Source organism: Hibiscus syriacus, unplaced genomic scaffold, assembly GCF_006381635.1.
Source record: "Hibiscus syriacus cultivar Baekdansim isolate YM2019G1 unplaced genomic scaffold, ASM638163v2 tig00110429_pilon, whole genome shotgun sequence".
In the NCBI taxonomy this organism is placed as follows: domain Eukaryota; kingdom Viridiplantae; phylum Streptophyta; class Magnoliopsida; order Malvales; family Malvaceae; genus Hibiscus; species Hibiscus syriacus.
The window spans coordinates 11357606-11368436 of record NW_024062733.1 but is presented as its reverse complement, the minus strand read 5'-3'; the positions used below and the strand labels follow the sequence as shown (position 1 = coordinate 11368436).

The following is a 10831-nucleotide window of genomic DNA, read 5'->3' as shown; positions in this document are numbered from 1 at the left end:
TAAATAGATTAATACTGTTTCAAATAGTAGTGTAATAATACCACCTTGCCATTTTATTGACCGAGCAATTAGGTTTGTTGAGTGAGCTGAGCCTCGATGTCTTTGGAGACATCCCTCACGAATTCAAGCAGAGTCTCGGGATGGTCAATCCCATCGTGCAGCTTCTCGTACTCCAAGGTCCAGTGCATTACACTGCCACTGCTCTCGCTCTTGGGCGAAACTTGAATGGTTAATAAAAAGGTCTTGTACTCGTCCATTAGATCTCCCTCGATCACTCTGAAAGTGATCAAGTTCTTACCAGGATCTACAGCTGCAATCACCTCCTTTGCCTGTTTAGCCTTTCCATCTGAAAAAAAAAGAAACCAAGCGAAAAGCATGAAAAGAATTCTGGGTTTGTTATGTTTATATGATTATACCATACCATGGACATAACTCCAGTTGACGATGGTACCCACTTTCCCCCATTCACCTTCATGCAAATCACATCATTGAATCTTGTCATTGCAAGTGTGGTGCACATGGCGCGGTTTGTTGGTGAACATGTCGTGAAACTGCTCAGGCGAAGCCTTGATCTCTACATTTACCTCTTACCAGTCGGAGCTGAAGATGCCATTGTTTCAACAAGACTTGACTGTAATATTCAATAATTTGTTTGATGTTTTAGCATCGCTGTTTATAGAATGGTGTCTATGCCTACGGGAGTGATCCTTTCGAAATGATAGTCGCAAGCCAATTATCGCCTGCCACGTATTGATTTATCATGGTAATAATTAGACAATAAATACGCCATACCAGCCAGGTACGCAATATCCTCTGAATAATTTTTATTAATTGAATATTAATTAAGCAAGGGGCTGGTGCAGTCGCCAGATTCCCTGATGGATTTTATTTTTTATTTTTTATATATTAACGTATTATATTATTACTTGAATATTTATGGTAAAACTATGTCTTGGTCCCCTAAAAATTAGATTTTATTAATAATTTAAAATTTTATGCGAACATTTAATTTAAACCTTGTTCATTTTGTTAACTTAATATTTGTACCAAACTCATGAAGTGATAAAGTTTTGGATTTGAATAGCTATGTCTGCGGTGTTTGAGCATTGATTGGGATATTTTCTTTGGTTCTATGATATGGAGCATTTGGTTTAGGCGCAATAAGATTCTTTTTGATCATGACTTTGCAGCTAGGGAGTCCATCCTTCAGCAGAGCAGTCGAATGCTTTAGGAAACAAAGCAGGCCAGATTAAACGGTTTGTAGTTGGGAGGGAACCATTCTTTGGGAGACGAGCATGTCTTGACGTGGTCTCCTCCCTCGTTGGCACGAGACGATCAAACCCAGGTCTTACTACTTATGGCTGGGTCATTCGCCATTCGGGATCACGCTGGTGCTTCGATTATAGGGTTCTCTAAACCCATTGGTATTTGTTCTGTTATGAATGCGGAGCTATGAGTTTATTTGAAGGACTGCATTTGGCTTGGAATATGTAAATTCCGGCGTTAGAAGTGGAATTGGATAGTAAAGAGGCTCTCGAATCAATTGGGTGGAACGTTAACGCTAAGGGTGGTTCATCGATGATCCCTCACATTATGGAATTGGTTAACCGTGATTGGTAGGTAAAGTTCAGTTATGCTCCCCAAAATTGTAATAGGGTGGCAGATGGACTGGCTAAGCTAGCTTGGACGAGTTCCTTTGAGCTCAAACTTTATAACAATGCTCCTCTGGAAATAGCTAAGTTTAATCATGAGGACACTGAGAATCTTCGACATGTGAAAGATTAGTATCTGATAAGTCTGTTGTTTCTTCTTTTATTAAAAAAACAATGTTAGTAGACGATCTGTTAAAATTAAATTAATTGTTAAATATGGTTGTATAATTTTTGGCTTAAACTAAAAAAAATACTTAAACTATGCTATTTTTATTTTTAGGTAATTAAACTATTTTTTGACAAATTAGGTATTTAAATTACTATATGTATCCACTTTAAGTACTTTAACTATTTTTCAGTCAAAATAAGTCCCTAAATTATACCTTTTTTGTTTTAAGCCCCTAAAATATTTTTTGGGTCAAAACAAATATCTAATTTTGTATAACGTGTCAACATCTTCTTGGTCGAAAAATAATTTTCTAACTGAAAATATGAGGACTTAAAATAATTAAATATAATATTTTAAGTACCTAAAGCACAAAAAAACATAATTTAGGTATTTTTTTTACTCTAAGCCTATAATTTTTATTTTTTTATTTTTTGTATTTGTAGTTCAAAGTAGTTGTTAAAGTTGATTCAGAATAATTTTTGAAATGTAAAAACTAAAAATAATTAGGGCGGAAGTAAAAATATTAAAAGAAAAAGGTGATTAAAATCCATAAAGTGTAAATGATGAGAAAAAAAATAAAGTTATTAGTATTAAATTTAGGATTATTAATAATAGTACTTATATTATTAAAATTATTAAAAGTAAGAATATAATATTATTTTTAATACAGATAATTACGATTATATAATTTTGTTATTAAAATTGCAACTATAAAATTAATATTAAAAATAAGATTGTAAATAATAATATTATATTACTAAAATTATTAAAAATAATAATATTGTATTATTTTAGTAATAATAGTTATTATTATATTATTTTTATTGTTAAAATAAGAATATTAAGTTATTTTTTTATCAACAATAACAATTTTATTTATAAGATTACGAATTTACTTAGTGAAGCGCCTGATTAAAAACCATCCTAAGCCTACTGAGGAAAAGAGTACGATACACCAAGTCACAACAAATACACTGCGAAGAGAAAAAAGAATAAGGGTCAAAGTGACTATTTAGTATAAAGTTATGATTTCCCCAAAAAAAAATAAAACATTGGGGGCCAAAATACTCAAAAAAAAATATATGAGTTAAAATGACTACTTTAATAAACATTAGAGGTAATTTTGACATTATGTCATAAAAAAACTACATGTGAGTTTGAAATATTTTTATATATCATTGTTGGAAAATAATTAATATAATGATTAATTGATAAATGATAAAATTGATGATCCAATTAAACAAAAAGTTGTCTTTTGGTGAGCAGTTGTATCTTTTGATGAACAATTGTATCTCTTATTGAACAATGTGTTTTCGATGAACAATTAAATATCTTCATAAACAATTGTATCACTTGGTGAACACATTCATTATTTTTGGTTTAATATTACATATTTTCATTTAATGCGTCTCTTCACTTGTATCTATTAATTTCACAACAAAACTTTATTTGAATCGGTCAAATCTCTTCATTCGTTTCCTCTTTTATATATATATATATATATAAAGCCAAGTTGAGAGACTTTCAAAACATAGAAAGTATGCCAAAAACATTAATATACAAAATTTCTTCTAAATTCATTCTTTCTAGTGATAAAGAAAGATAATATTGTGTTTAATTGATCATCATTTATGTTATGTTACAGTTGTGATAATTTGTTATTGTATTTTGGAAGGCTGACGTCCAACATTACTCAAGCATTGAAAAGAGGTGGAAACTGTTTATACACGCCTCAACAAAACTCTTCTTCTATTTTTGAACTCTATCTAATTAAAAATTATGTTCTAGATTTTCGTTTATTTTATTTTCGTTAGATATTTTTTTTCATTATATTACTCATATTACTATCACACTGCATTTCCTTTTAATATTACTATCACACTGCATTGTCTCTTAATATGTTACCATGATAATTACATTAATATAATGATTAATTGATGAATGATCAAATTTATGAAGGATGCCCTCCTATTATTTGAGAGGATGAGGAAGATATTGTTATTACCTTCAGCATTATTGAAGTACATAAATACTCTAATTCCCTATTTCGTAAGTACATCTTTAACAGTTTATCTGATGCAATTTATGAAGTATACAATATACAAAAATGGCTAAGGAATTATGAGAATCATTGGAGAACTGAAGACATCAATGCTAAGAAATTCTTAGTAGTTGAGTTCTTAAACTTTGTTGATTCTAAAATTGTTGTGAATTAGGTGCGGGAATTCCAACTGATCATTCATGGTATTCTCGTAGAAGGGATGGTTATACGTGAATCTTTTCACGTGACAACTCTTATTGAAATACTTCCCCCTGCATGCAATGACTTCAAGAACTATCTTAAGCTTAAGAGAAAGGAAATAGTGGAAGATCTTATTGTTAGACTTCGAATTGAAGAAGACAATATAGGTGAGGTTAGAAGGCTAAACAAAGCAACCAATTCTAACATCGTCAATGCAAACGTGGTGGAAGTTAAGAAAGACCTCAAGAATAGAAAGAAACCTCATACCCAATTTAAATTAGGACTAAAAGGTGGTGTTTCCAAGAATCCGAATTTTCAAGGTGTTTCCAAGAATCCGAATTTTCAAGGAATATAATTTAATTACAATAAGATAGGACATAAGCCATCCGACTATAGGCTCCAAAGGAAGATAACACAAAGAGTCTAATCACATGACTAAAATTTCCAAGGCACACTACAGGAAAACATGTTTTTAGTGGTGCTTTATAGTCTTATAGCGGCAGTTTTAAGCGCCACTAAAAACCTACCCAGCACTAAAAAACGTAGCAAAAAGCGTCGGTATTGCAAGCGTCACAATAATTAACAGTGTTTGTAAACAAAAAACGCTGCAAAAGGTCAAGATCCATAGCGGCGTTTCTAAAACTAACGTTGCAAAAGGTCAAGCTTTGTAGCGGTGTTTTTTAAACAAATACTTTGTCTGTAGTGGTATTTGTTTTCTCAAACGCCGCTATATGTTATGATATATAGCGGTGTTTGTTTACAAACGCTGCTATGATTAATTGATTTTCCATATATTATTTTATGCTATATATTACATAAATTTAATATCATGTAACATTATCTAATTAACATTAAGCTTAAAATTTAATTACGACACAAATTATGTCGAAAAATATGTACTTAACAACAAAATAAATTAAAGTTTATAAACATTAAGATTAAATGTAATGTAGTTTAACATTGTTCACTATAATTTAATCTTGATTTTTTTCTCTTTCAATTAAAAATTTGTTCACTAAAATAAATAAAAACACAACATTCTTCAAGTGACAATTTTTATAACGACACAAGGAAGACACCGTCGGACTCGGAACGACACAAGGAACACGATGGTGCGGAAGGTGTCGAAAACCGAATAACGATCGGAGATGGATTTAAGATTTTCTCGGCGGTGGTGCTAAAAAACGTCGAGACTTTGATTTGAAATTCACGTCGTTTGGCAACGTTTCGCTATAATTGGTTTACTGGGTTTTGTTCATGGGTCGAAGATGAACACGACGTCGAAATTGAGCTTGAAAGTATAGGTACGGGAGGAATAAAGTCTAAGCAAATTAAGCATGTGTTTTCTGATTTCAATCAGAAAACACGCTTATAATACAAGCTTGCCGACACTCCTTGAAGGAATTAAGGGCTTGGTCCCTGAATTTCCTTCAACTTATAAAATGGGCTATAAGTTTTGAAAACTTTGAATTTAGTCACAAAATTTCACCAATATAAATATATTTTTTCTTGTTTCTCTCGGTTGTTACAATTCTCCCCCTCTAAAAGAAATTTCGTCCTCGAAATTTACCTTATAAGAATAGTTGAGGAAATTGAGCCTCCATTGACTTCAATGTCTCCCAAGTAGCCTCAGAGGGGCCTCGGTTACTCCATTGAACTTTTACCATTGGAATACGCCTATTCCGAAGAACTCGCTTATCACTTTCTAAGATCTGAATGGGCTCTTCCTCATATGACAAATAAGGCCTCAACTCTACCTCCTAAATCTGAATAATGTGACCTGGATCTGGACGGTATCTCCTCAACATTGATACATGAAAGATATCATGAATACGACTGAGCTGTGAAGGCAACTCGAGCTGATATGCAACAGGTCCTACCCTCTTCAAGATACGAAATGGTCCAATAAATCTTGGACTCAATTTGCCCTTACGCCCGAATCTCAATACTTTCTTCTAGGGTGATACTTTTAAAAAGACCTGATCTCCAACTTCAAACTGAATATATTTCCTCCTTTGATCTGCATAAGACTTCTGTATATCAAATGCCTCTTTCAAATGGTTACGGATCAATTTGACTGTGTCCTCCGTCTCGCGTACTAACTCAGGTCCCAAAGTATTCCTTTCACTCAACTCAGTCCAACAAATCAGGGTGCGATATCTAGGCCCATAGAGTGCTTCGTAGGGTGCTATACGAATGCTGGTTTGATAACTATTATTGTAAGCAAATTCAGCCAACGGAAAAAAGTTTTCTCAGCTACCATGAAAATCAATTACGCAACTTTGCAACATATCCTCCAGAATCTGAATCACTTTCTCAGATTGACCATCAGTTTGTGGGTGAAAGGATGTACTATAATCCAATCTTGTACCCATAGTCGTATGTAGTGCCTTCCAAAATCTCGAAGTAAATATCGGATCTCGATCAGAAATAATAGAAAATGGAACACCATGCAATCTGACAATCTCTGAAATATACAATCTCGCCAGTTTGTCCAAAGTATAGTTTACCCGCACAGGAATGAAGTGAGTTGACTTTGTAAGTCTGTCAACAATCACCCAAACTGAATCCTTTTTCGAAGAAGTCATAGGTAAGCTAGTAACAAAATCCATAGTAATACGCTCCCATTTCCATTCAAGAATCTTAATAGGCTGTAACAAACCTGATGGATGTTGATGTTCTGCCTTAACTTGCTGACAAGTCAAACACCTAGCCACAAAATCCGAGATGTCCTTCTTCATGCCGACCCAATGATACCTCTATCTCAAATTCCGGTACATCTTATCTCCACCGGGGTGCATAGAATATGGACTACTGTGAGCCTCATTAAGAATAATCTGCCTCAACTCAGCATCATCAGGCACACAATATTGACCCTTAAAGCATAAAACTTTATCCTGATCAAGGGCGTAATCTGAGCTTGTCCCCTGCTCTACTTGCTCAAAGAGGGATAACAAGGAGCTATCAAGGGGCTGCTTAACTTTAATTTCATCAACCAAAGTCGGGTTAACTTGTAATTCTGCTAACAAAGTGCCATCATCATATAAATTCATCCTGGCCATTAAAGACCTCAACTCCCCTACCACCGTTCGACTCAAAGCATCTGCCACAATGTTAGCTTTACCAGGGTGATAATCAATCACACAATCATAATCCTTTAGAAGCTCTAACCAGCGCTATTGTCTCAAATTAAGCTCCTTCTGGGTCAGAAGATACTTTAAGCTCTTGTAATCAGTGAAAATATAACACTTTTCCCCATAAAGATAGTGTCTCCAAATCTTTAAGGCAAAAATCATTGCTGCTAAATCCAAATAATGGGTTGAATAATTACACTCATGCGGTCGCAGTTGATGGGAAGCATAAGCCACCACCTTACCTTCATGCATTAAAACACAACCAAGTCTTGAGTGTGAAGCATCACTATACACTGTAAAATCCTTCCCGAACTCTGGTTGAATCAACACTGGTGCTTGAGTTAAAACCGCCTTTAATTTCTCAAAGCTCTCCTATTGTGCCTCTCCCCAGTCAAATGACACGTTCTTCCTTAACAACTTTGTCAAATGAGTAGCAATGATCGAGAAGCCCTCGACAAAACGTCGATAATATCCAGCCAAGCCCAAGAAACTGCGGATCTCATAGACTTTCTTGGGTCGTTTCCAATTCAAAATAGCCTCGATCTTGCTTGGATCAACCTGAATACCTCGTGCAGAAATAATATGCCCCAAAAATGACACTTATTGAGGCCAAAACTCACACTTGCTTAGTTTGGCATATAGACGATGCTCTCTCAAAGTCCGCATAACGATCTTCAAATGCTCGTCATGCTCCGCCTCAGTATAAGAATAGATCAGAATATCATCAATGAAGACAACCAAAAATTGATCCAAATATGGTCAGAGCACACGATTCATCAAATCCATGAAAGTTACAGGTGCGTTCGTCAAACCAAAAGGCATTACTAAGAATTCATAATGACCATATCTAGTGCGAAGGGTCGTTTTTGCAACATCAGACCCCTTAACTTTCAATTGATAATACCCAGAACGAAGATCAATTTTAGAAAATACAATAGCTCATCGTAATTGATCAAATAAGTCATCAATCCTCGGTAATGGGTACTTATTCTTGACCGTCATCTTGTTCAACTTCCGATAGTCAATACATAGCCTTAACGACCCATCATTCTTTTTCACGAACAGAACTGGAGCTCCCCATGGTGAAGTACTATGCCGAATAAATCCTCGATAAAATAATTCTTGTAATTGGACCTTCAACTCCTTAAGTTCCTTTGGAGCCATGCGATAAGGTGCCATGGAAATAGATGAAGATCCCGGATAAGTCTCAATCTCGAACTCTACCTCTATATCAGGAGGTAACCCATGTAATTCCTCCAGAAAAACATCAGGAAACATAAAGAACCTTTAGTGTTCAAAATAAAGGCAATGAAAGTCTCACATCCTTTCCTGATCATACGATCAATTTCCATAGCTGAAACTATATTGGAGAGATAGCCACGCCGTTCACCAATTAACACAACAGTCCGACCATCTGAAGTTTTCAGAGTAGCTTGCTTGTATTCGCAATCCAGATTTACCTTGTGTTTATTCAACCAATCCATTCTAAGAATTAGATCGAATTCCTCTAAAAGAAGCTCCATAAGATCAGCGAGAAAAATTTCTCCCTGAACCTTCAGAGGACAACGCCGAAATACTTTATTCACTAATACTGTCTGTCCTACTGGACTTGTAACCGTAACAGTATTATCAGTGTTCTCGATCAGAATCTGAAGGTTTTGAGATACTGAACTCGATACATAGGAGTGGGTAGAGCAATTGTCCAGTAATGAAAAATATGAAATAGAATAAATAGTAAATGTACCTGCAATAACTCAGGCTCATCTCTGTCATCCCGACGTCTGGTGGCGTAAACCAAAGCTGGTTGTCTAGCCTCTGAAACTGCAGGCTCTCGACTCTGCTGGGGTCGAGCTCTACTATCAGCTCTGAATGCTGATCCAGAAGGCTTTCCCTGATTACGGCCTCTAGTTGGGGTCTGTACTGAAGCCTGAGAACGTATAGGAGTCTGAGTAGCGGTCCGCTCAGACGAAGCTAGTTGTAGACAATCCCTCAGAAAATGACCACTAGATCCACACTGATAACAAAGACCCATCTTCTTACGACACTCTCCTCGGTGTCGACTACCATAATACTCACAGAGGGGGCCCATGATAAAACGACTAGGAACCACCTCGACTGACAACTCAAGGTGAAGATACTGCAGGCCTAGAACTGGTATTGCTCCTCAAAGGACCTGAAGTACGAGTCTTCTTTCCAAGATGTGCAGAGAACTCTTTCAGGCCAGAAAATTTCCCAGGTCGCTCTCGATCAACACGGTATTTTGCTGGAGTCAAGGTCTCTACCACCTCAGCATCATTCGCTCTGTCCACTAGCATGTCAAAAATCTCATCCTGATGGGTCACAACTTGCCTACGCAGCTCGTATCTGAGTCCCAGGGCAAATTTATTACATCGATCTCTCTCGGTAGGTACCATACTGAATCCATACTTCAGTAACTTCAAAAACTCAATCTCATACTCAGAAACAGTCATGTCTCCCTAAACCAGGTCTTAAAACTGCTGTCGTTTCTGAGCTAAGTAACGTTCTCCCAGAAAACGGCTCCTAAAGCGCTCCTTAAAGTAATCCCAAGTCAGACGATCAGACGAAACACTATTGAGCACTGAATCCCACCAGGTGTGGGCATTGCCATCTAACATCGCTACTGCACCCAGATATCTCTTAGTTGGATCTAAACTCAACTGATCCATGTATCTTTCTATATCTTGGAGCCAATATTCCGCTTTAGTAGGAGCTCCACCAATCTGTCCTTCAAAAGTTCTGACTCCATTGGCGATCAGAGTCTGAGAAATAGGCACCTCAAATCCAACACCAGCAGCTCTGACCACTCCCTAAATCAACTGTAAAAATTATCTACCAAAATTCTCATCTAGTGCAACTCTAGTAGAATCAGACTCAATATCAGTCGCTCCTATGATCGGTGTAGTCATGCCAATATTAGCGACAGGAGGCAAATTCGTTGGGGTTGTAGGAGCAGGATCACCAATCGGAGGTGGGGGATCTACTCGTATCTCATCGATCGGGTCTGCAAATCTAGCTACTCGACCTTGTCCTCGGCTAGTTCGACGTCCACGACTAGCACTCATTTTGGTAGATCTCGAGTTTACTACAGAAGATAAAACTTAAGGTTAGATAAGAACTTGGAGTCTCGAACACAGTTAAAACCGTAAAAACTTTGTGATATGGCCTTAATAACTTGTTTTGTAAAATATTTCAAAACTGTATTTTCAATTTGGACTCATACACAGTCCGAGATTTAAGAACCAAAAGCTCTGATACCAATAAAATGTAACCCCCTAGACCCGACCTATGCGTTTTGACTAAATCTAGTGGATCACATTCATGATTCTTAAAGACATTTTCCGAAACCTTTATTCAATCAATGTAAAATCATATTATAATTAACATTTATGAAATTATAATAGGTTATACTATAAAAAATCCAACTCATAAATAAAATCTTAAAAAAATAATTTAATTTTAAATATGTCATAAAATCCAAATTACGATAAACCAAATATAAATAGCAAAAGAGTAAACATTATAAAATCCAATACTTTAAAATAAGGCCCATGTTTCGATAGTAAAGTCAAATTGCATGCTAAAATCATTATATTCAGATGTACTTTAAGAGATA

At 35.7% G+C, this 10831-nt stretch overlaps 1 pseudogene; it reads right to left on the bottom strand.

The window, feature by feature from the left end:
• LOC120125051 lies at positions 1-9512 on the bottom strand (annotated as a pseudogene).
• Positions 9513-10831: the final 1319 nt, after the last annotated feature.